Source organism: Opisthocomus hoazin, chromosome 20, assembly GCF_030867145.1.
Source record: "Opisthocomus hoazin isolate bOpiHoa1 chromosome 20, bOpiHoa1.hap1, whole genome shotgun sequence".
Classification (NCBI taxonomy): domain Eukaryota; kingdom Metazoa; phylum Chordata; class Aves; order Opisthocomiformes; family Opisthocomidae; genus Opisthocomus; species Opisthocomus hoazin.
This window is the reverse complement of record NC_134433.1, coordinates 5918374-5938164: the sequence shown is the minus strand read 5'-3', so window position 1 is coordinate 5938164 and position 19791 is coordinate 5918374. Positions and strand designations below refer to the sequence as shown.

Sequence of the window (19791 nt, the reverse complement as noted above, 5' to 3'; positions counted from 1 at the left end):
ATGATACCAGTACAAACCAAAGCTGGCCCCCAGGGACCACTTTCAGCCCTGACCTTCCACACCCGCGTGTGCCCATGTCCTTATCACACCATACGTGGCATTCATGCTGTATGTGATTATTTCTTGGCATAAGCCTAAGAAAATATTCCCCTATTTCACACAATAACCAAGAAAATTGAGATCTCCTTGCTGGTAGATACTGCATTGGGATACCAGCCATCAGGTTCCCCATGGTGATCTATGGGTAAAAAGACCTGACAAACCTTAGACCCTTTTCAGCACTCAAAGATGTAACTGGGAAAAAAGTCCTCTGAAATGCAGAAAACAAGGTCTGAGTGACAAGCGTAACGGACGTAGTGCCACAGCAGCACTTCATGAGTAACAAACTTCCAGGTTCGAGGACTACAAAGCCATAGGAGCTTCAGAGGGTTTTGTGCTGGTTTTTTCCCCCACCTTCTCCAGAAAATTTGAAATTAAAAAGAAGAGGAAGGTCACTTTAAAAGACATCACATTGTCAAACAACAGCAGCTTCACAGCTGCCTTTGAATTCAGCGTGGCAGAAAGGAAGAGGCGAGGATGCCAGGTCAAGTATAAAATATACATATTTCTTTCAGAAAAAGCTGAACATGTGAAGAACACAGTGGGACAGTTTTAAACCATAGTTGTTGTATGGGGCTTTTTTGAACTATGGCCTAGGCTGATCCTAAGCCTGAAGTGCTGGGAGGAGAGGACTGCAACGACTTGCTAACTCTCTGTCTCCAGGGCAAGCACATCACACGCCAAGGGGATAAAGACCCCTTTCCATTCCCAACCAGGCTTAAACCTGCATGATTAAAGAACTGTCATAACCACCTCCACAGCATTTCATGCATTCACACAAACTCCTCTTAGCCCCCAAACTCATCCTCCCCTTTTGCAGCCAGCAACCCCAAGCTTTTTTGCTGCCCTCTCCTACTTTCTGCCACTGAGGCACTTTCTGCTGCTTCTGCTGCCCCCAGCCTGTTGCTGCAGGGGTAGAGTTTAGCCAGGGTTAGCAAAACATCTCCATCTTCATATAAACCACAGCTGTCTTTGAAAGCTTCTGAGGTGACATTAAAAAGAAAAAAAAAAAAGCCAGCAGCGCAACAAAAATCTCTGAACCTTCCTCCCTCTTCCCCCCTCTGATAATTCACCTGAAACATAAAAAAAATCAGTTTGCAAACAGAGCTTTTGTCCCTGGGGAGGCTGCAGAGTGCAGGCACCAGCCTCCCGTTCCCTCGGGTGGGTTCAGCTCCCCTCCCAGACAACAGGACCCGTGGCACGCATCATCCAGGGGCGTCCGAGGAAAACCTGGCTGAGGACACGGTAAGAGTTTATGAGAGGAAAACAACGCAGGCTACTGAAAAGCTCTAAAATCTGAAGGTGCAGGGCTTCCGTAGTGGGAAGCTGAAGGCTGTAAACATGCAAATTGGAAATTTAGCATGAGTTTTTAATGGCGAAGGTGATTAACCATCGGAACAAACTAGCAGAACAAGCGACATATTGCTGTGCCCCAGACAAGACCAGATGCCTTGCTGGAAGACGCGCTTCAGCCAAGCGCAAGCTACCGAGCTCGGTATCAGAGTTACCAGGGTGAAAGCTAACGGCTTGCGATATCTTGTTTTCCAGATTAGCTGCTCTGACACTCCTCCTGGGCCTTAAAAACCAGGAGTCTGTGAGGACAGCCCGAGGGGCTGAGCAGCATCGGTGCCGAGGTGAGAACAGCTGATAGACCTGCCAGCTCCTCAGCACTGTCCCAGCCGCCTTCCACCACACCTGCATTTCATTTTTTTGCTACCAAAACTGTCCAGCTAATACCACCAAGGGCATACCACCACCCCAGGGTCCTGCACCTGGGGAGGAACAACCCCATGCATCAGTACAGGCTGGGGTGGACCTGCTGGAGAGCAGCTCTGCAGAGAGGGACCTGGATGTCCTGGTGGACGACAAGGTGACCATAAGCCAGCAGCGTGCCCTGGGTGCCAAGAAGGCCAATGGCATTCTGGGGTGCATTAGGAGGAGTGTGGCCAGCAGGACGAGGGAGGTTCTCCTTCCCCTCTACTCTGCCCTAGTGAGGTCTCATCTGGAGTACTGGGTCCAGTTCTGGGCTCCCCAGTTCAAGAAAGATGAGGAGCTACTGGAGAGAGTCCAGCGGAGGGCTACGAGGATGATGAGGAGGGGACTGGAACATCTCCCCTACGAGAAGAGGCTGAGGGAGCTGGGATTGTTCAGCCTGAAGAAGAGAAGGCTGAGAGGGGACCTAATATATACTTACAAATATCTGAAGGGTGGGTGTCAGGAGGACGGGGTCAGACTCTTTCCAGTGGTGCCCAGCGACAGGACAAGGAGCAACGGGCACAAACTGAAGCAGAGGAAGCTCCAGCTGAAGATGAGGCAGAACTTCTTCCCTCTGAGGGTGACGGAGCCCTGGCCCAAGCTGCCCAGGGAGGCTGTGGAGTCTCCTTCTCTGGAGATATTCCAGCCCTGCTGGACAAGGTCCTCTACAGCCTGCTGTAAGTGACCCTGCTTCGGCAGGGGGTTGGACTGGGTGACCCACAGAGGTCCCTTCCAACCCCTACCATTCTGTGATTCTGTGATTCTATGTCTATGCCCAGGGATTCCCTCTTCCTCACCTGCCGTCACACGGCGCAGGCTCCTCCTGCCCTCCCCCAGGCCATCGGCTGCGTGCAGGGGCACAGAGTCAACACCGAGCACGTTTAGCTGAGCACACATCGCAGATCAGCAGTGCAAGAGAGGCTTTGCACCATCACCCGCATCTGCTCAGGCCGTTGCACCAACCCCCTCAACAGTCCTTGCTGTTCAAACACAAAAATACCAGACTCCTCTGTCGCTGGAGTACTCCGCTCATTTTTTCTGAGCGGAAGAAGACAAGGAGATAACACAGAACTAACCGACGGCAGAGGGTAACAAGGTCCTTGTTGGCAGTGAGCAAAAACGTAGCACAGAGCTTTTAGTGGAGATCATGAGAACATCAAGACAGCAAGGAAATGCCACTCGTGCGCCTTCAGCCCCCCGTAACGCATTTCTAACACCTTTCCCCGCTCTGTTTAACCGTTCTCTCCTCCACTCACAACTGCTGAGTGTTTGTTTATCGAGGGTGTCTCGAGGACAGTTTTCTGAGCATGCTTCTGGCCATTTACTCGTGTCCAGTTGCCTTCACTTCACTGGCATGAATCAGACACAAAGACATTATTAGCAGCGATTCCTGGCACGCCCAGCACACTGAGCAAGCTTCCTATTTAAGAAAACAATATACAATGGATTATTCATAACCGACTGAGTGCATCACATATGAGTAATTATAAACATGAAATATATCAATAATGACAATTTTTACAGCACATTTAACAAAGTAACACACTACAAATAGCCTGTTGGTCGATTATGTATTATTAATGAAATGCCAAAACATTTAGTTTTCTTAACAGGACAATTAATTACTCCCAATAAATATGACATGCCAGGCCTCTTCTTTCAAGGAGGCTTTTGGGCATCTGTTGAGGGTTATTTTTTAAAAGCAATAGCTGATGGTTCCTACAGAAAGTTCCCTAGGAGCTCTGAGGACTGCAGCCATCAACATACATAAATGAGCCAGAAGGTAATTAAAGAGGCGAGGGTAACCATAACACTGGAATAATTTTCATATAAATTGAAGTGGATCGCAGTGTAAGATTCAAACCAAGATACGCTCCAAGCATTTCCCCACTGCAAACGTTCAGGGCTATTAGTTTCCTCGGGAGAGCATCTTCATACACATACTATGGCCCAGCTTTAAAAGAGGGTCTGCGTTTAAAAAGAGGGTCCCAGTTTGCTTTCTGGGAGAGGATCAACTGACCCAAATGAAGACCTGCCCCAACAAGAAGTTTCCAGAACCATCAGACTGGTTATTATTAACTACTATTAAGCCAGGAACACGGTATGGTGAGAAAGGGTCCAGAGACTGTTGTGCTCATGGCACCAGTTCGTGCGGAAAACTGGAAGCATCAGCTGCTTTTGGAGGCGCAGGACTTGTAGCACCGCTGCAGAAGGTGGCCAGGGCATCCACCAAACCGTGCGTTGTCCACCCAGAGCGGCCGTTTAACACCAACCACCACACTATTTAGCTGCTTATGGGAAGAGCATATAGGTAGATCCCAGACCTGCAACGACCTCCACACATGAGCAGTGGTCGGCACGAATGGACCTCGCCCCAGGGATAAACCCTGGAGCTCCGACGCTGCAAATCACCGAAGCACTCCCTGGGCTCAGCAGGGTCTGAGCACGTGCTGGAGTGCCTCGCCATCCCAGACCTTAATTCAGAAGAAGCCAGATCCTATCAGCGAGAGCTGAGCTGCCTCGAGAAAGTCTGCGCTTCTTTCTTTGTGAGCTACCGGTCTTTGGAAGATTATAGTAAAGCTGTGCCAAAAAACTAAAATGATCATTTCCTGCTGGAGCGCAGTATTCAGCTCTTGGGGCGGCACAAATTACAGCATCCTTATTTTTATTTCAGTATTTATTTGAAGAAAATGTACAACAGAAATCTGATGCTGGCTGTATTTTAAACCCACGAGCACTCTGTAAACAAGCTAGACCCAGAGAGATTTGCATGTTTCTTCTTGAAACATAAGGAGAACCAGCGAGACCAAATAATTGAAAACAGTTATGGAGCCTTCATTTTCTTGTTTTTCCTGGGATTTGCTCTTGGGCTGGCTGCTCCCAACCTTAATACCTGGCAGAGATGAGCAACTATTTGGAATCTCATTTGCATAATAGCTGATGTGCTGACAGCTCTCCATGGGGAAATCACTGCCCTGGCGGAGGTCAACAATGTGCCACAAAAAACAGTGTAGAGAGGGCATTTCTCTTCAACTGCAGTTTTTAAAAGGGGTCAGAGCAGAGTATCTAAGATCAAGGATGAATACATGAATACATCTCAAAGAACACATTACTGTGCCATCCTTGGTAGCCTCTCGATGCGTCCTCCACCCTTTGAGAAGCTTGGCAATTAGCAGCCTAAACACGCCTGGGTCTTCAAACGCCTGCCCATGGGGCATGCTTCCCTCAGCGGGGCCACAGCGATCGATGGCGGAAGACAACGGCAAAGCTCCAGTTACCTTCACTGGGACAGGCTGGGAGCATCAGCAGCGCTCATCCAAGCCAAGGGGCTATTTACTTAGCTGTTTGCCTACGGCTCTGCAGGATTGGATAACCCCTCAAAACGATCATCGTATCTACGCAAACAGCTATGGTCCTGCAAACAGAGGAGAACGAAGAAAACCTCATTAAAGCAGATCAATCCCGGCGCAGGCAGAAGCTCGCTGCAACTCATTAACTTCAGCGAGGCTCTGCCCTACTGACCTCTTTGCAGAATCAGGCCCCCAGCAGAAAGCGAGTACGAACGCAAAGAGAATTTAGGTTAGGAAGGAATTAAGCCAAACTGGAATTTGTGCAGGATATCAGTGGCGGCCGCTCCCCTGACTGAACAAGCTTCCAGCTTCTCAGGGCTGCCCACGTTCTTGTTTAAAGAGCCAGCACCAAGGATAAAAAGATCCCAAGGAAACTACTTGCATGCAGACGCTTGCTCTGCGCACACGTGCCCACCGCACTGTCACCTCTGTCACCCCGCATAAGCATCCTCCAGGACACTGAGTGACCACAGGAAACCCAGTGTCTGCTTATGCCCTATTTAAAAGGTGAAGCAGCCAGATTTTGGCCCTTGTTGCATTTATAAATACCCAGAATCTTTCTGCAGACACCACGAGGAAGAACATCAACAAACACAAGTGATGATGACGGAAATACCAGAGGGTAACGAAAAGGGATGGCTCAGACCAAACCAGCACCTCCACCAAGCTGTCCCCAGCACTGCTGGGCATCGGTTCACTGCTGAGGTGCCTCGGCACCCCACTTTGCCACGCCTGCACCCCGGCAGCTACACACCGAAGCCGCTGGGATGCCAACACCGCGGGGTATGGCTACAGGCAACAAACGGCGTGGATCTGAAACCTCCATCCAGGTTCAGTGGCTCAGTAACGCAGGAAAAAGGGCGGTGTGTGCTGCCTGAAAGCTTCAGCTATGAACAGCCCCAACGACAGCGTGCAGTGCAGATGCTTAAGGTTTTCTTTTATCATGCTGTAAAAATGTATGTATAATTATGCCCACTAAGCCTCCAGAAGCAGATACAAAGTTCAAGGAATGAGAGGGCAGTTTTAGAATCACCCACTGAATTTCTACACGTTTTCCACGTCCTGCCCATGGACTTCAGGTTCAACAGACTAAATCTGCACTATGGCTTTAATTACCAGTGCTTAATGTCTTTATTCTGAGAAACATTTTCACATTTTAGTGCTTTTATCAAAGTAGACTGCATTTAATTAAAAGCAGACCTATAAAACAGTCTGTTTCTATTGCCCTCTTCTCATGATAGCCCAAGTACTATTGCATAATACCCAGTATTTCCTTTAGTTTCTTGCTTCCACTTCTAATACTAACCACATTCACAGGTTAAAAATACAATCAAAGCCTACCCCATCTTGCAAACCTTCTCCGTACACATCAGTTCCCCCAGTTAACAGCTAACTAATCTATCTTTAGCTGTGGACTGTATAAAACTGAATAAAACTGACTTGGTATTGTTTACAGGACTCGTGAAAAATCATTTCGGTTTCCCTTAGGAAGCCACCTGGCTAAAATGAACACTCTCAGACCCATTTGACATTCCCAGCATATTCTGAAACGGCTCTGCCTGTTTCATTTCACATCTCCTAATAGATTGCCTGCCATATTTCATGCTGAATCAATAAAGTTCTATGTGCACAAATCAACTAAAATGATGTTTGCTGGTATTTCTAATACAAGTAGTTTCTCGGTGGGTATTTTGTTCAGTTTAAGATAACTCTGGAAGATAAAACATGCCTAGTACTATCACCTCGCTACAGGTCAAGCAATAATTTTGCTTAGGAATTAGGTCATTTAAAGAAAAATAAAAGGAGAGGACTTGCATTGCATTACAACTTACAGAGGAAGCTTTGCTGGAGGCTGTGGGAGATGCATGGGACCAGCCATTTAAACACACCAAGGCTGGGCTGCGGTTTAGGCTGCTGAAGGAAAGCCTGGACAAGCAGCCACAAAAATGTTGTTTATATATCCATCTATAGTTAGATATATACCCATACACCATGATATAGTAGGAATAAACTGCATCAGCATAATCGTCAAGCAGGCTATGACAGGACAAAAACTGCACGATAATGAAGTCAAAGAGTGAGTACGGAGCTACGACCCTGCCTCCCGGTGCGGCTGAGACAGCAAAGGAAGGAGATTTTGTTAAAATTCGCATCTGTGCAAACTATTGCTCTTTACATGCTTGGGTTTTTTTTTCTTTTTGCAAGACAAGTTTTGCCCTGGGGTTTGATAGCAGGGGCATGCTTGGAAAACGCTTTTGTTCACTGATGAAACCCATCAGCTCGCAGGATCAGGCCCTGGCCTGATCCTGCCCCACCAAAAAGTTAAGGGAAGGTGTTGTGAGAACCAGACGAGGTCTACACACTGCCAAGGGGGCCAGGGCCAGAGGCCAGCTCCCGCAGGACCGAGCCTTCCCCAGGGAGACCCCACGGTCCTTACGCTACCTGGAAGTTTCACCCGGTGCAGGGTTTGGCCCTGGTCCACCGCCTGCCCCATCCCTCACCGCCCGCCCGGGATTCTGCCCGGAGACACGCAAGCTGCCTCGCCGGAGCTGGGACAGAGTACTTATCCACAGGTGCAGCGCAGAGGGGATTTATCTACAGGTACAGTGCATACTCTGAGGAAACAGTTCAGCATCCCCAAAAAACTGAAAAGATGAAGCTTCCCCTCCCAAGCCCTTCCCAGCAATAAACAGTCGCACCGCCACACATGCATGCCAGCAGGGAAAGCACGCGTGCAGAGACCCTCTCCCTCCCCAGAAGAAGCCAGCTGGAATATTCCTTGTTCAAAAACAACATTGGCAGCTCTTACCTGGTAAAATTTGTATTCCCAGCTACCAGCACACCTACAGCACCAAGCTCTCACGGGGCATCACGCAAGGTTGCAATGGCAGATTGTTGCAGGTCATGGAAGTTTACAGCCAGAGGCAAAAAAAAACAACCCCAAAACAAGACAAAAAAAATCCCCCAAAAGCCACAACGTGACCCAAACGATATCCCTGCAATGGTTGTCTCGTTACAAACGAGATGAAGGAGGGGTTTTTACTTGCTCTGAGGCATCATATGGAGCTTAATCACAGGCAGTTACGTATATGGTTCTTTTGGCCTTCAATCAAGTGTGTCATTTCGGTGGCAGCTGCCTACGTGATGCAAGCAACCTGGGTGAGCCAGTCCTTTGCCGATCACGGCCTTGTGCAGCTATTTTACAGCCAAACAATGGGGAAATTCGATTTCCCAGGCAATGAGGAGATCCTCTCGTAGTCCAGCAAGCACGTCGAGCACGGCAGGATCACACACCTCCCCTCCGACGGAGTTACAGGCGACCACAGCCCGGCCAGACCTCCGCGAGCCGTTCCCACAGCCGACCTCGTCCCGCCAGCGTTTCCTGATGGAGCCCGTCCGTAGCCCGACGACTTCCAACGCGCTCCAAAAGCCACCGAGAGCAGAGACAAGCTTGCAAGGCGCCCAGCGAATTAGTGCGACAGCACGGCGTGTGCTAAGAGGGATGCAGCTGCTACATGGAAACCAGTAAAACTTGGTGGGTGGAAAAGGTCTGAGCTGCCGGTGAGTAACAGGAGGAGCAGCTCATGGTCAGGACACCAGCAAAGCGCGGCAGCTCAGCCTTCCTTAATGCATTCCTTTTGCTGTTCAAGCGGGTAAATCAGGAGGCAATCACTGCAAATCATGTATTAAATCTGGTGATTGGAATTATATCTGAAATAAAACGAGGCTGGGCTGAATACATTAAAGCTGTTAGCAGGCATCTGGGCGAGAGGCAGGGCTCTCTTTGGGAGCCTTTTGGTTGCCGACAGCGGCATCAGGAGGTGTTTGGGGCCAAATTCCTCCGTCGCGGACATTTGTTGGTTTTGACAGATTCATTAAGACCCATCGATTCAAACAGATGGTGGATGCTCCCTCTGCTCTGGGATCTTCGCTCTTATCTAACTCCACCAGAGCAGGACACCGCATAGATACCGAGCGCTTATTACATCACCCACGGTACGAACGAGGAGAGAGCCCCCCGAAATTCAGAAAAAGGCTTTCTGGGCAGCAAAAGTGATGTGACACCGCTCCATGGCAACTTGCGTGCCCACCCACCCCCCACCCCCCCAGAAACACACGCGTGTGCGTGCCCACAACCGCACACAGCCAAGGTGGGGGGTGGGGGGGGGACAACACACACACATCACACACCAAAACCCACCCGTGAACAAAACCCCCCCAGGGTATCGAGTCAGCCGGAGGGGACGGAGCATCCCCACCCGCAGACCCCCCCCTCCCACCGCCAGCCCCGGACCCCGCTGCACCCCACGGGGGACGGCTCCACCGCCGCCCTGTCTAAGCAAGGGGGTAGGGCTGGGCAAGCCCCCACCCCAGTCAACAGGTTGGTTCCCCGTGGAGCACCAGTTGCCCCCCACCTTGGGGGGTGGGGGGGGTTGGAGGGAGCCGGCTGCGCGACCGCGCAGCCGGCTCCCTCCAACCCCCCCCACCCCCCAAGGTGGGGGGCAACCGGTGGTCCCCATCTTTAGCCAGGGGCTCACCCCCTCCTCGACTCACCTCGCCACCAGCCGGCTCCTCCGCCACAGGTTTGCTCGCCTCTTCTCCCCCCCCCCCCCCCCCCCCCCCCCAGCTCCCTCCCTCCCCTCCCTCCTCCAGATCGCTCCTGGCCGAGTTCTTGCAAAGGAGGATGGAGGGAGGAGGCAGCGAGAGATCCGGGCAGTGAGGATGGCGGAGCGAAATAATAATAAATAACAGTAAGAAATAAAATGAACTCGAAGCGGGGAACGCCGAGCGCGGCAGCGAGCTGCGGCTCAGCGCCCCATGGCCCCGAGCATCCCCCCCCCCCGGCACCCCCCGGCCAGGGCGGAGGCGCAGAGCCCGCCCGGGAACACCCCCCCGTCACGGCCCACCTTGCGGCAGGGCCCCCCGCTAACCCCTTCCTCGCCGGCACCTCGCTGCCGGCCACCCCCTCCTCACCACCCCCCCCATCCCGCCAGACCCCAGGGGGGATGGACCAGGGGAGGGGGACCAGGCTCCCACCACCCGAGTTTCCTCCCTCCTGAAGGTGGTTGGGAGAAGAGCACAACCCCAAAGAAGCCCACGTGCCAAGGAGGTTGTGGAGTCTCCTTCTCTGGAGATATTCAAGACCCGCCTGGAGAAGGTCCTGTGCAGCCTGCTGTAGGTACCCCAAAGAAGCCCATGTCCCCAAAGAAGCCCACGTCCCCAAAGAAGCCCACGTCCCCAAAGAAGCCCACGTCCCCAAAGAAGCCCACGTCCCCAGGAGGTTGTGGAGTCTCCTTCTCTGGAGATATTCAAGACCTGCCTGGAGAAGGTCCTGTGCAGCCTGCTCTGGGTGACCCTGCTTTGGCAGGGGTGTTGGACTACATGACCCACACAGGTCCCTTCCAACCCTACTGTTCTGTGATCCTCAAAGAAGCCCAAGACCTCAAAGAAGCCCAAGACCCCAAAGGAATCACCGATGTGGGGCTGAGCCCCTTAGAAAGTCGACTCCCTGAACGCTCTTCAGATCTCTTTTCAGCACAGGAGGGGGACTAAGTTGCCAGTTCTTTTCTTAGAAGCAGCAATGGAGGAGAAGAAACCACGTCTGCAGACATCTCCTGCGTGCACAAAGGTGCGCATCTCCCCAGACGCAGTGTCCCAGCCCAGCCAGCCTGCCTGACCGTCCATTTGATGCTGGGGAGAGCAGAGGAGCAGAGCACGTAGCTACAAACCACTAATGCCGGCAGCTCCAGGGGGTCCTGACTTCTCCAGAGCAGTAGAATCACAAAATCATTAAGGCTGGGAAAGACCTCTAAGCTCATCAAGTCCAACCATCAAGAACAAGTGCTTGAAGGAGCACACCTCTCCCAGCTTGTTGTGAGCATCTCCTTACGCTTCCCAGCTGAGCTAAAACTGCCACCACAAACGAGCCAGGAGATACCTTTCCTCGCTGCAGTCAGCTTCACCGGGTTGCCAGAGCTTGCTTGTCTTCCCGCTTCCCTTTCGGAATGCACCAGAGGCTCTTTGGATCACTGCCCGGTATCGGCAAACCCACTGAAAAAGCCATATCAGGGGAAAGCTGGACCGGGGTGCTTCCAGTGGGGTGAAATTTAGATAAAGACAATTTAGGCTAAATACGTGGAGGGATGTTCTGATGGTGAAATCAGTTGACCGTGAAGAGTTTCTAATGGGAACCCTACACCCAAGTCACGTCAGCACTGAACAAAGCCTCCAGAAGAAGTGTCACTTCTGTGGCTCAAAGGTGTTTAATTCACCTCCTGCCTGCGTTGTACTTTTCTGATGCAAAATCCTTCCAGTCTCCTTCCTTTCACAGAATAGTAGGGGTTGGAAGGTACCTCTGTGGGTCATCTAGTCCAACCTTCCTGCTGAAGCAGGGTCACCTACAGCAGGCTGTAGAGGACCTTGTCCAGCCTCGTGGGTCATGCCATTCCCCATGCTGGGGTTTTACTATCAGAAGGAGCATGATTACCAGCTCACGAAGCGTGGGCAGAGGATTTTTGCTTTCTCTGCTCCCCATGCAAACCAGAAATCCCACCTCCGTCAATATATCAAACCCTTCACACCCCACCAGCTGAGCTGCCCTGCCCAAGCGTGGGGTTTCTGCATCCTTCTGCCCCTTGCCCAGTGCCTGCACGCTGCCTGCTCACCAGGTCTTGGGCCTGGATGGAGATGCAGGAACTCAGCCGTGGTCCAAGTCCCTTATAAACTATCGGGGGTGTGCAGGCCTGGCTATATACTACAATTTTACCCTTTTTGTTAAGTCATTTGCCTTCCTATGTCCAGTGAGAAGATAATTCCTGCCGCAGCAATGTGGCCCTCAGCACCCTCAGTAGGTGAATGATGGACCAAACGTTGTTTCAGCAGGGTGAGACCCTGATTGATCTCCTCGCATCCTTTTACTTTTCATTTCATTTTTGCTTGACCCATAAGGAAACTTTCACCTGCAACTCCTTCAGCTTCAGCTGGGCTGCTCAAATGAGTAAAATGGGGGCAAAGCCCCCCATTTGCGGAACATATTCCCTGCCTTCAGATAATTTCCTTTCCTTCAGCTCTGGAAGACATTAGCTGAAAACGTTCCAGCCTTCATGGCTGAAAACAGTAGCTGGGAAATCCATTAGGTTTATATACTTATTATTATAAATGGTAAAGGACCAAGTCCTCATTAATCCCTAAATATATCCACAATATCTCTAAACTCGCATCCACAGAACGAAGACCAGCCAGTGGCCCTTTTTTCTTTTTCCTTGTTAAAATACAGAGAACCCTCTGTTTTGAAGGAGATGTCCTCCGAGCAAGGCAGCTCCGTGAGGCCGGCGACGGGAGGGCGCGCTCTCCCGAAGGAGAGGGCTACCTCGGAAATCAGCACCGCGATTTTCGCGTGACGCCCCTGAAAATGATACGGCAAGAGACAGCATAATACTAATGTGACAAAGGAACGCGCTGAAAAATTATGCAAGGCAGGGAAAATTGTTGTCAGAGACCTGCCTGGCTGCCTGTTGGGGCCCGGTGCTAGCTGTCACTGTCAGCGCCGAGCTGTCACTCTAATAACAAGTGGATTATCGTCTGATGTAATTTGCTATCAAGCTGTTGTACACCAGTCAGACTGATTGCGCTCGGGTACCACCCAGCTCGTAGGGAGATGCTCAGCAAACCCACGGCTGCGTAGGCACAGCAAGGTCTTCGTTTCATTTCAGGTGCCTCACTGAGGCCGAGGAAAGCGGCACCCGAAGCAGCGGGTGAGCGTGCGATAAATATGGCAGCAATTAATGCGGCATCCAAGGGGAGGCAGGGCAAGCCAGAGGATGATTTTAGAAGAGACTGGTGTCTTAAAAATATCCCTTATACTATCTAGATGTAAGCTTGCGGGGTCAAACGTAGAGGTCCCTCAGATAAGAAAATCTTCTATTGAAATGAAATAGTTTTGCTCCGTTTGGGATGACCCATTGAAATTAAAACTCGGAAAGATCTGTCAGGCCCATTGAAGTGAGGAGGTCTGTCGTTATTCCCCACAGTACTGGGGAGGGGGTTTCTGTCCAGTCCAATTATAAGTGTCCTGAGAAATACGCATTCGACCACTCCCTGGTGAGGGTTCGGTAGCATTGCACCGTCTAATGGGTCTCACGAGTGGGAGAAGTTTTTCCACTTTCAGCCTACATTTTTGTATTGCTTAATTTCATCCCATTATTTCTGAAGAAACACTTTGTGGAAGGCATACAATTGCTCCCTAGCCTGGATTTTCATGTTTTAATGACGGTTAATTATTCCAGGGGAAACTTATTTTCACTTTTTATTCATCTCACTTTTACACTGGATGCTTTATTCTGAAGTTTAATTAGCGCATCTCAGAACTAAATATCTAGATTAAATCACTGCCGAGCGAGCTCCGCTCCAGGATTTATGATCATTGTGCACAGCCTGTATTGTCCCTGCCAACTCAGACAACTGATGCATTGATCGCTGGGTTATTTGGGCCCGGAGCGAGCCAGCCGGGTACCGCAGCACTCTCAGGGAAGGGCTTTCTGTGAGGAACAGGATGGATGAAGGTGCTGGAGATGATGGGTGGAGAGAGGCAGCCTCCAGCTCCTCCAAACCCCGGTGAGGGTACTGCACAGGCAAACAGCAGCTCTGGGCCACGGCAGCGCTGGCAGAGCCGCGTCTCCTGCCCTGCCATCTGCTTGGATCCGTGGTTTCGTTTCAGCCGATTAGCGAGATTGGGGCTGGCTGCAAACATCAGATGTAGGCACAGGTTTGGCACTAGTCCATCCCCTTTCCTGCTGCCTCAAATGCCAAGATTTTGATTCAAGCTCATCTGCAAACGCTAAAAAAGCTTCAGTTTTGCAACAGAGTCCACCCTAGTGGAGCTCATCACGAAACAAGACCTTCAGGGAGGAAAGAAACCCAAAACCAAACCAAGAACTCCTTTTAATGACATTATCTCAACAAATTAAAGCTATAGACAAATGTGATTACACCCACAAAAACCTGCTCGCTCCCAACCAAGAGTCCAGACACTTGTGGCTTAGCCGGGGCCGTTGTAGAGACCAACGCACGCTTACGCTCTCCCCCGCAAGAAAGCTCGACACCCAGCACGCGCGTGCAAGGGGATTTATCTCCAAAAGGAAAACCAACAGAAACGTCCACGTGCAAGAGAAAAGCACCTCCTGTTCATGCCACCGAGCAGACGGGTTTTACTCCGATTATTTACACCGAGCAGCCCTGGCACACTGTGTCATAAACACAGAGCAGGTTCCAGCCCTTCGCTAGCCCACGAAAAGCAGAGGGATGTCGACCGCAGGCACCGCGGGGCAAACAGCCCCCAACCCAAGCCAGAAAACTCACCATGAATTTCAGCAGGGAGGGTTTGGGGCTCATTTTTTTGTTTTGTTTTGCTCTTAGAAAGATAGCCCTGTAATTTAGTGACTCATACGTTCTACATCCTTTGTTGCTTTTCATTTTCAACATCTTTAAGCTGTTTGTGGAGAACATGCTTATTTTTAGACTTCCCATCAGCGAGAGACATTTTAGCTGGTTCGGAGGGGAAAAGCTCCATTGAGACTTTTGTGTCTGGGGTGCTAATAAGCAAATTTCCTGATAGGGAGATATTTTCTTCCCTTTTTTTTAATTTTTACATCTCACTTGGGATCTGGGCAGTGATTTTCAGGCACACCGAGAAGGGCTGTGCCCTGCGCCGCAAGTGGGGTCTCTCAGGGATGCACCGAGGTCTGACCTGACGGACAGAAGAGGATGGCTGCCAGCAGAAGCAGACACATGTTTGGGCATGAAGAGCAAATGGGGGCCCCGGGATCGCTAATCATCTTCCTCCCTCTTCATCAAATCTGCAACACCTTGAGCCATGCCCCAGAAAGCTTCTGTGCCAGAGAGTAAGCTTTCAGCAGGTAGGGTGAGGCAGGAGAGCATCCCACAGCCAAGCGCCAACCCCCATTTCTGCATGCTGGGGAAAAATAGAGGGGTATTGTATGAATTCATTTAATTCTGGAAAAGCAATATTTTTGTTTGGAAAATAATGAAAATTTTTTTCTGGAAAAATGACTTTGCAAAACAGAAGATGCTTTTTGAGTCAGTGAAGAGATTTGGGGTCAGGTTTGATTTGGTTTACAAAGTCTGACACCTCCTTTCAGTTCGCAGCTCAAAATTTTTTGGGGGATCTTTAAAATAAAATTAAAGGAAATTTCAAAATGAAAATTGGCTCTGTAGCCTTCAAAGCAAGGCATTTCATTAAAAAAAAGCCCAATCCTGTCTGCTTCTCTTTTTTTTGAATTTTAATTAAGTCAATCAACAACGGAAAGGCCTCCAAATGAAAACCACGCAGGCACCAAACGTCTCCGAGCCTCCAGATGTGCATTCCTCCACCTTCCGCCGGCGAGCTTGCAGCAGGCACCACGGTGCGCTGGCTGCCCCGGATTACTCGGGGCACACGTGTTGCTCAGAAATGAGAGCAAGAGATGGTGGGAAGGGACACATCCTGCTCTTCTGCATGCAGAGGACAGCAGGTAGACCCAGACCATACTCAAAAACGCGTGCAGGAGCATTAGAGATCTGATGCTCAGCTCTCCGGGCACGTCCTATGGACTCCTTGCTTTGCACTTTAGAGACACTTAGCTTTTACCAGCACATGCCATCCTAAAGCAGGCAGCAGGACAGGAGAAGCCACCGTCCCCATGGTGTCTCCCAGTGCCAGCTCACTCCGCAGTGGCACACGCTGGGTTCACAGCCACGGCACGGTCCCACACCAGCTGCCAAGCGCAGAACCAGCTCCCACACCCAGAAACAATAATGGCTCTTTGGCCAGCCTGAAGAAGCTTTTTCCAGGACACATTTGTAATTTTGCTGAAAGCTGCAGTCTTAATGGACAGCTGGAAATTCTCCACAGCTTTCTGGCTGTCACCTCACCCAGGTGTCACAGGCAGGTCTGAGATACTCAGTTTCTGTTCTGCAGTCTCCCAGCATCATAAGACTCAAGAGTAGGTCTGGAGGTTTGTGGCTCATGTTTTGCATCCTGTCCACAGCTCTTCTTTTCAGGGACGCGTGACCCAAACCAGCACAACCATGAGCCCAGTGCAGAGCTCTCTGCTCTGCCCTTTACCAGGCCACAGCTTCATGTTTGCATGAAGCCAGGACTCAGCATTGTCTGGAGGAGCTGCCACCATCTCCCCATCACATGTTTCCATGCAAGATACTGCACTTTCCCTTGTGCTATCAGAATTTGCCATTTCCCAGCACCCCTTAAACACCATGACCTTTTTCTCCTGCATCTGAACCCCTACATGAACAAGAGGTAAGCCACCAGTGAGGCTCTTGAGCAAACCCCAGCATGGTGTGCCATCACAAGCACCAGCTGAACAAACTAATGAAGCAGACGGGGAGCAAACACATGGTGGACTCTTGCCCATCAGGTCAAGCTGAGGCCTTTGCAAAACCAGCACTACAACACTTGGCTCAAACACTGAGGAGCCAAACTCGTCGGTCAGTGCCTCAGGAGCAGCAAGGCACAAGGACAAATGCGCACAGGCTGGAGGATGGACAGTGTCAATAGGATTAGTTTGTTCTATTATTTATCACGCCATATGCCCCGGCACTTGATCCACGAATCTGAGCCATCAGCTGTGAACACCTGTCAAGGAGCTGAGTAATTTTCCAGTTTCTGGGTAGAATAACTGGAGACGATAAGGCTGATTTAATCAGTAAGTACCTAGCTCCAGAAACATAGTGGCTTAAAAGAAAATCTCACCATATTTTTTTTAAAATGAAAGCCTTTCTACATTAGATTTAACTCAGAAAAAAACTCCTTAGTACATGTATCACAGTACAGTAGCAAGGCAGGTATTAGCCAAATGCATGGTGCAAAGGAGATAAACAACACACTGTGTCCTCCTGCTTGTCCACAGGAGACAAATTCCCCATTTAGAAAACCCAATAAAAACATAATTCTTTTACAACAACAGCTTCCACCATATATTGTTTCTCTGAGGAAAAAAACACATAAGCGACTTTGAAGTCCTCCAATGCCACCAAGAACATATTTTTTCCCCAAACTATCTCGAAAGTAGCAAAAAATACAAAAAAAATTAATGACTGCTAACAGCTGAAACAGATGGTCTGCTGTGAATCCCCACAGCCTCATGCAACTGTGAGTCAAGCCATTTTTCAAAAGGGTGAAGAAAAAAAAAAAAAAATCAATTTCCAAGACTACCAGGCTTCCAAAAATCCATTTGGACTTCCCAGCCAAAAGCCAACAAAAAAAGGGGGTTTGGCTAGTTTGGATCCACAGGGGGCTCAAAGCCGTCGTGCCCCCTGCCCTCACACCCTGTGCATGTAGATGGTCTGGATGCGTTTGCTTTCAGCACAGTCCCACAAGAGGTTTTCCTGGGATGAGGTTGTACTCTAGGATTTTAACTAAGGATCCTTTACACCATCAGATTCCCAATGCATGCACCCCGCTGCCGGTCCCCAGCACCGTCCCTGCTGCCCTCCCTTGGGACCTGGCAGCATCCCTCCCACCCCATCCTCCCCACGCACCAACTGCCCACAGCAAGCAACCCCCTGTTGCCAGCCCACCCCTTGCGAGGAACGGTTTGAGTTGAGAAAGACACTTGCCAGGAGGGAAACTCTGGTTGCTTGCTTCTCTGCTGCAGCTCCTCCTGCTCCCCAGGAGACTCGTCCCCTCTGCCACCTTCATGCTTGGGCTGCCCCTCTCCACGCTCTTCGATCAGCCCCATCAGGCAGACGAGACGGCAGGTTCTGGGAGATGTGCGAGCTCATCATGGGGACATCGAAGCCAGCAGGGTGACTCTGTAAGCAGTGGACAGAAACTTAACTGCATGCACAGTGCCACTTTATCATTTATTTAAACTCGATTTTTCAATAATTCATGCCAGCCTTTCACTGTGTAGCAAGACAACAATGGCAGGAGCGCAGCAACACAGGGAGTGAATAACCACATCTGGAACAGATGTTCAGTTCTAAATAAAAGCTGGTTTTGCAGAGAATGTTGAATGCCATGGGAATAGTGTGCTCTGGGACACAGCCCTGCTCCTTCCAGGGGGCAACAGCGATTTGCTCACATGTTTTGCAATGCAGAGTTGGCACAGATCAAATGAAACATCCAGGGCTGGCTTCAGCTGCAGCCCAGTCGTCATGCAGACCTGCGGATGCCAGCACTGCACCTCTGAGCATGGACACGTGATGCCACAAGTCCTCTGGGCAGCGAGACATGCTCCATATCCGCTCCCACCAGTGGCCACACTGGAGCACGTTAGCACAGGGTCCCTGCACACAGTCAAGAATGTGCCCACCTCCTTCCCATGGAGATATTGCTGCTGTTCCTAAGAATGAGCTGGGTCCAGGCGGTGCTCCCATGTTACAGGGATGCGGGTGCAAGCACCCTCACACAAAAGGTATCTTGCAGGGCACCCACCTGCACCAGGTTCACTCAACCTTGAGACCCCAGGCAGGGTATCCCTTCCAGCAAGTATCTCTTCTCCAGCTGTGACACACAAGACCTCTGAGGCTGACCAACACCACCTGCACCACGTCACTAAACTCCTGCCCACCACCACATGCCATCCGCTGCAGCATTGCCACTCAAAAGGCATCTGCAAAGCTCATTCCTCGTCACCACAGGCATACCTCTCCACAGCTCCCCCTTCTCTTCTGCATCCAAGACAAGCCTGTATCTCCACTTCCACGATGCTTCATAGCTTGTACCTGGTTGACCCACCATCCCCAGTTCCCACTAGGACATCAACCCATGCCTTCAAGCCCCCCAGCAATATCAGCCACTATCAGGTTCTTGTTACACTTTGAACAAACACTTTCTTCCTTGCCCTGTGCCGGCCCTTGCACCCAGGCAAGTGCCCCCAAATGACCAACACCTCTTTATCCTTCCTGAAACCCCCTCCATAACAGCCATGAGCTGCTGGTATCCTGGGACATACCCTCCTCATGCCAGCCGCTGTTACCTCCCTCTTCCCCCCTGCACATCTGTCACTAACCATGCAGCCTTGCTCTCCTATCTGGTTTTTAAGGACTTTGAAGCAAGCACTTACTTGCTGTTTCATCTGCAATTGAACAGCTCCTAGCACACTTGAGGCCTGACCCAGGACCAGACCTCCAAGATGTATTCTTGTCATTACTACTACTACCACTGTCATTACTGACTCTCCGAGGCACCGCTTGGGCTCTTGATACAGTCCTTACATTTTTGGACTACTTCACTTATCTCCATGTTTTCCAACACCTCCTCTGACAGCCAGACTCCACTCTTTGTCTGGATAATGCAAATTTGCAGATGGCTTTCACTGCAAATTTTCCTGCTGATAATGTCTTGCCCTTTTTCTTAAATGTGCACCTTGCAGTTTACCTGGCTAGCCAACCACTTAACACCAGTAAGAAATTGTCTTTTTTTCTAGATAGTGGCTGAACTTCCAGATTGATTGAATAATGAAATAAGTAATGACATTAGAAGCCCATTAATCAGTACTGAGCAGTGAATAACAGAGTGCAAGACTGTCAACTGCTCCTGAAGGACAAGCCAAAGGGAATTGTGGGC

General features: G+C 50.3%; 1 protein-coding gene across 2 annotated transcripts in view; it reads right to left on the bottom strand.

The window, feature by feature from the left end:
* The window catches only part of CALN1 (calneuron 1), a 128313-nt gene extending 118519 nt beyond the window's left edge, over nucleotides 1-9794 (bottom strand). Inside the window, exons 1-2 of one of the 2 annotated variants that reach the window (XM_075440451.1) lie at nucleotides 9759-9791; nucleotides 8014-8915 (exon numbers count right to left, since the gene is read on the bottom strand). The gene's annotated coding sequence lies outside the window, so the exon portion shown is untranslated. Of the gene's footprint in view, nucleotides 1-8013; nucleotides 8916-9758 lie in introns of both variants that reach the window. The other variant, XM_075440452.1, reaches the window with a different exon arrangement.
* Between the last annotated feature and the right edge of the window lie 9997 nt (nucleotides 9795-19791).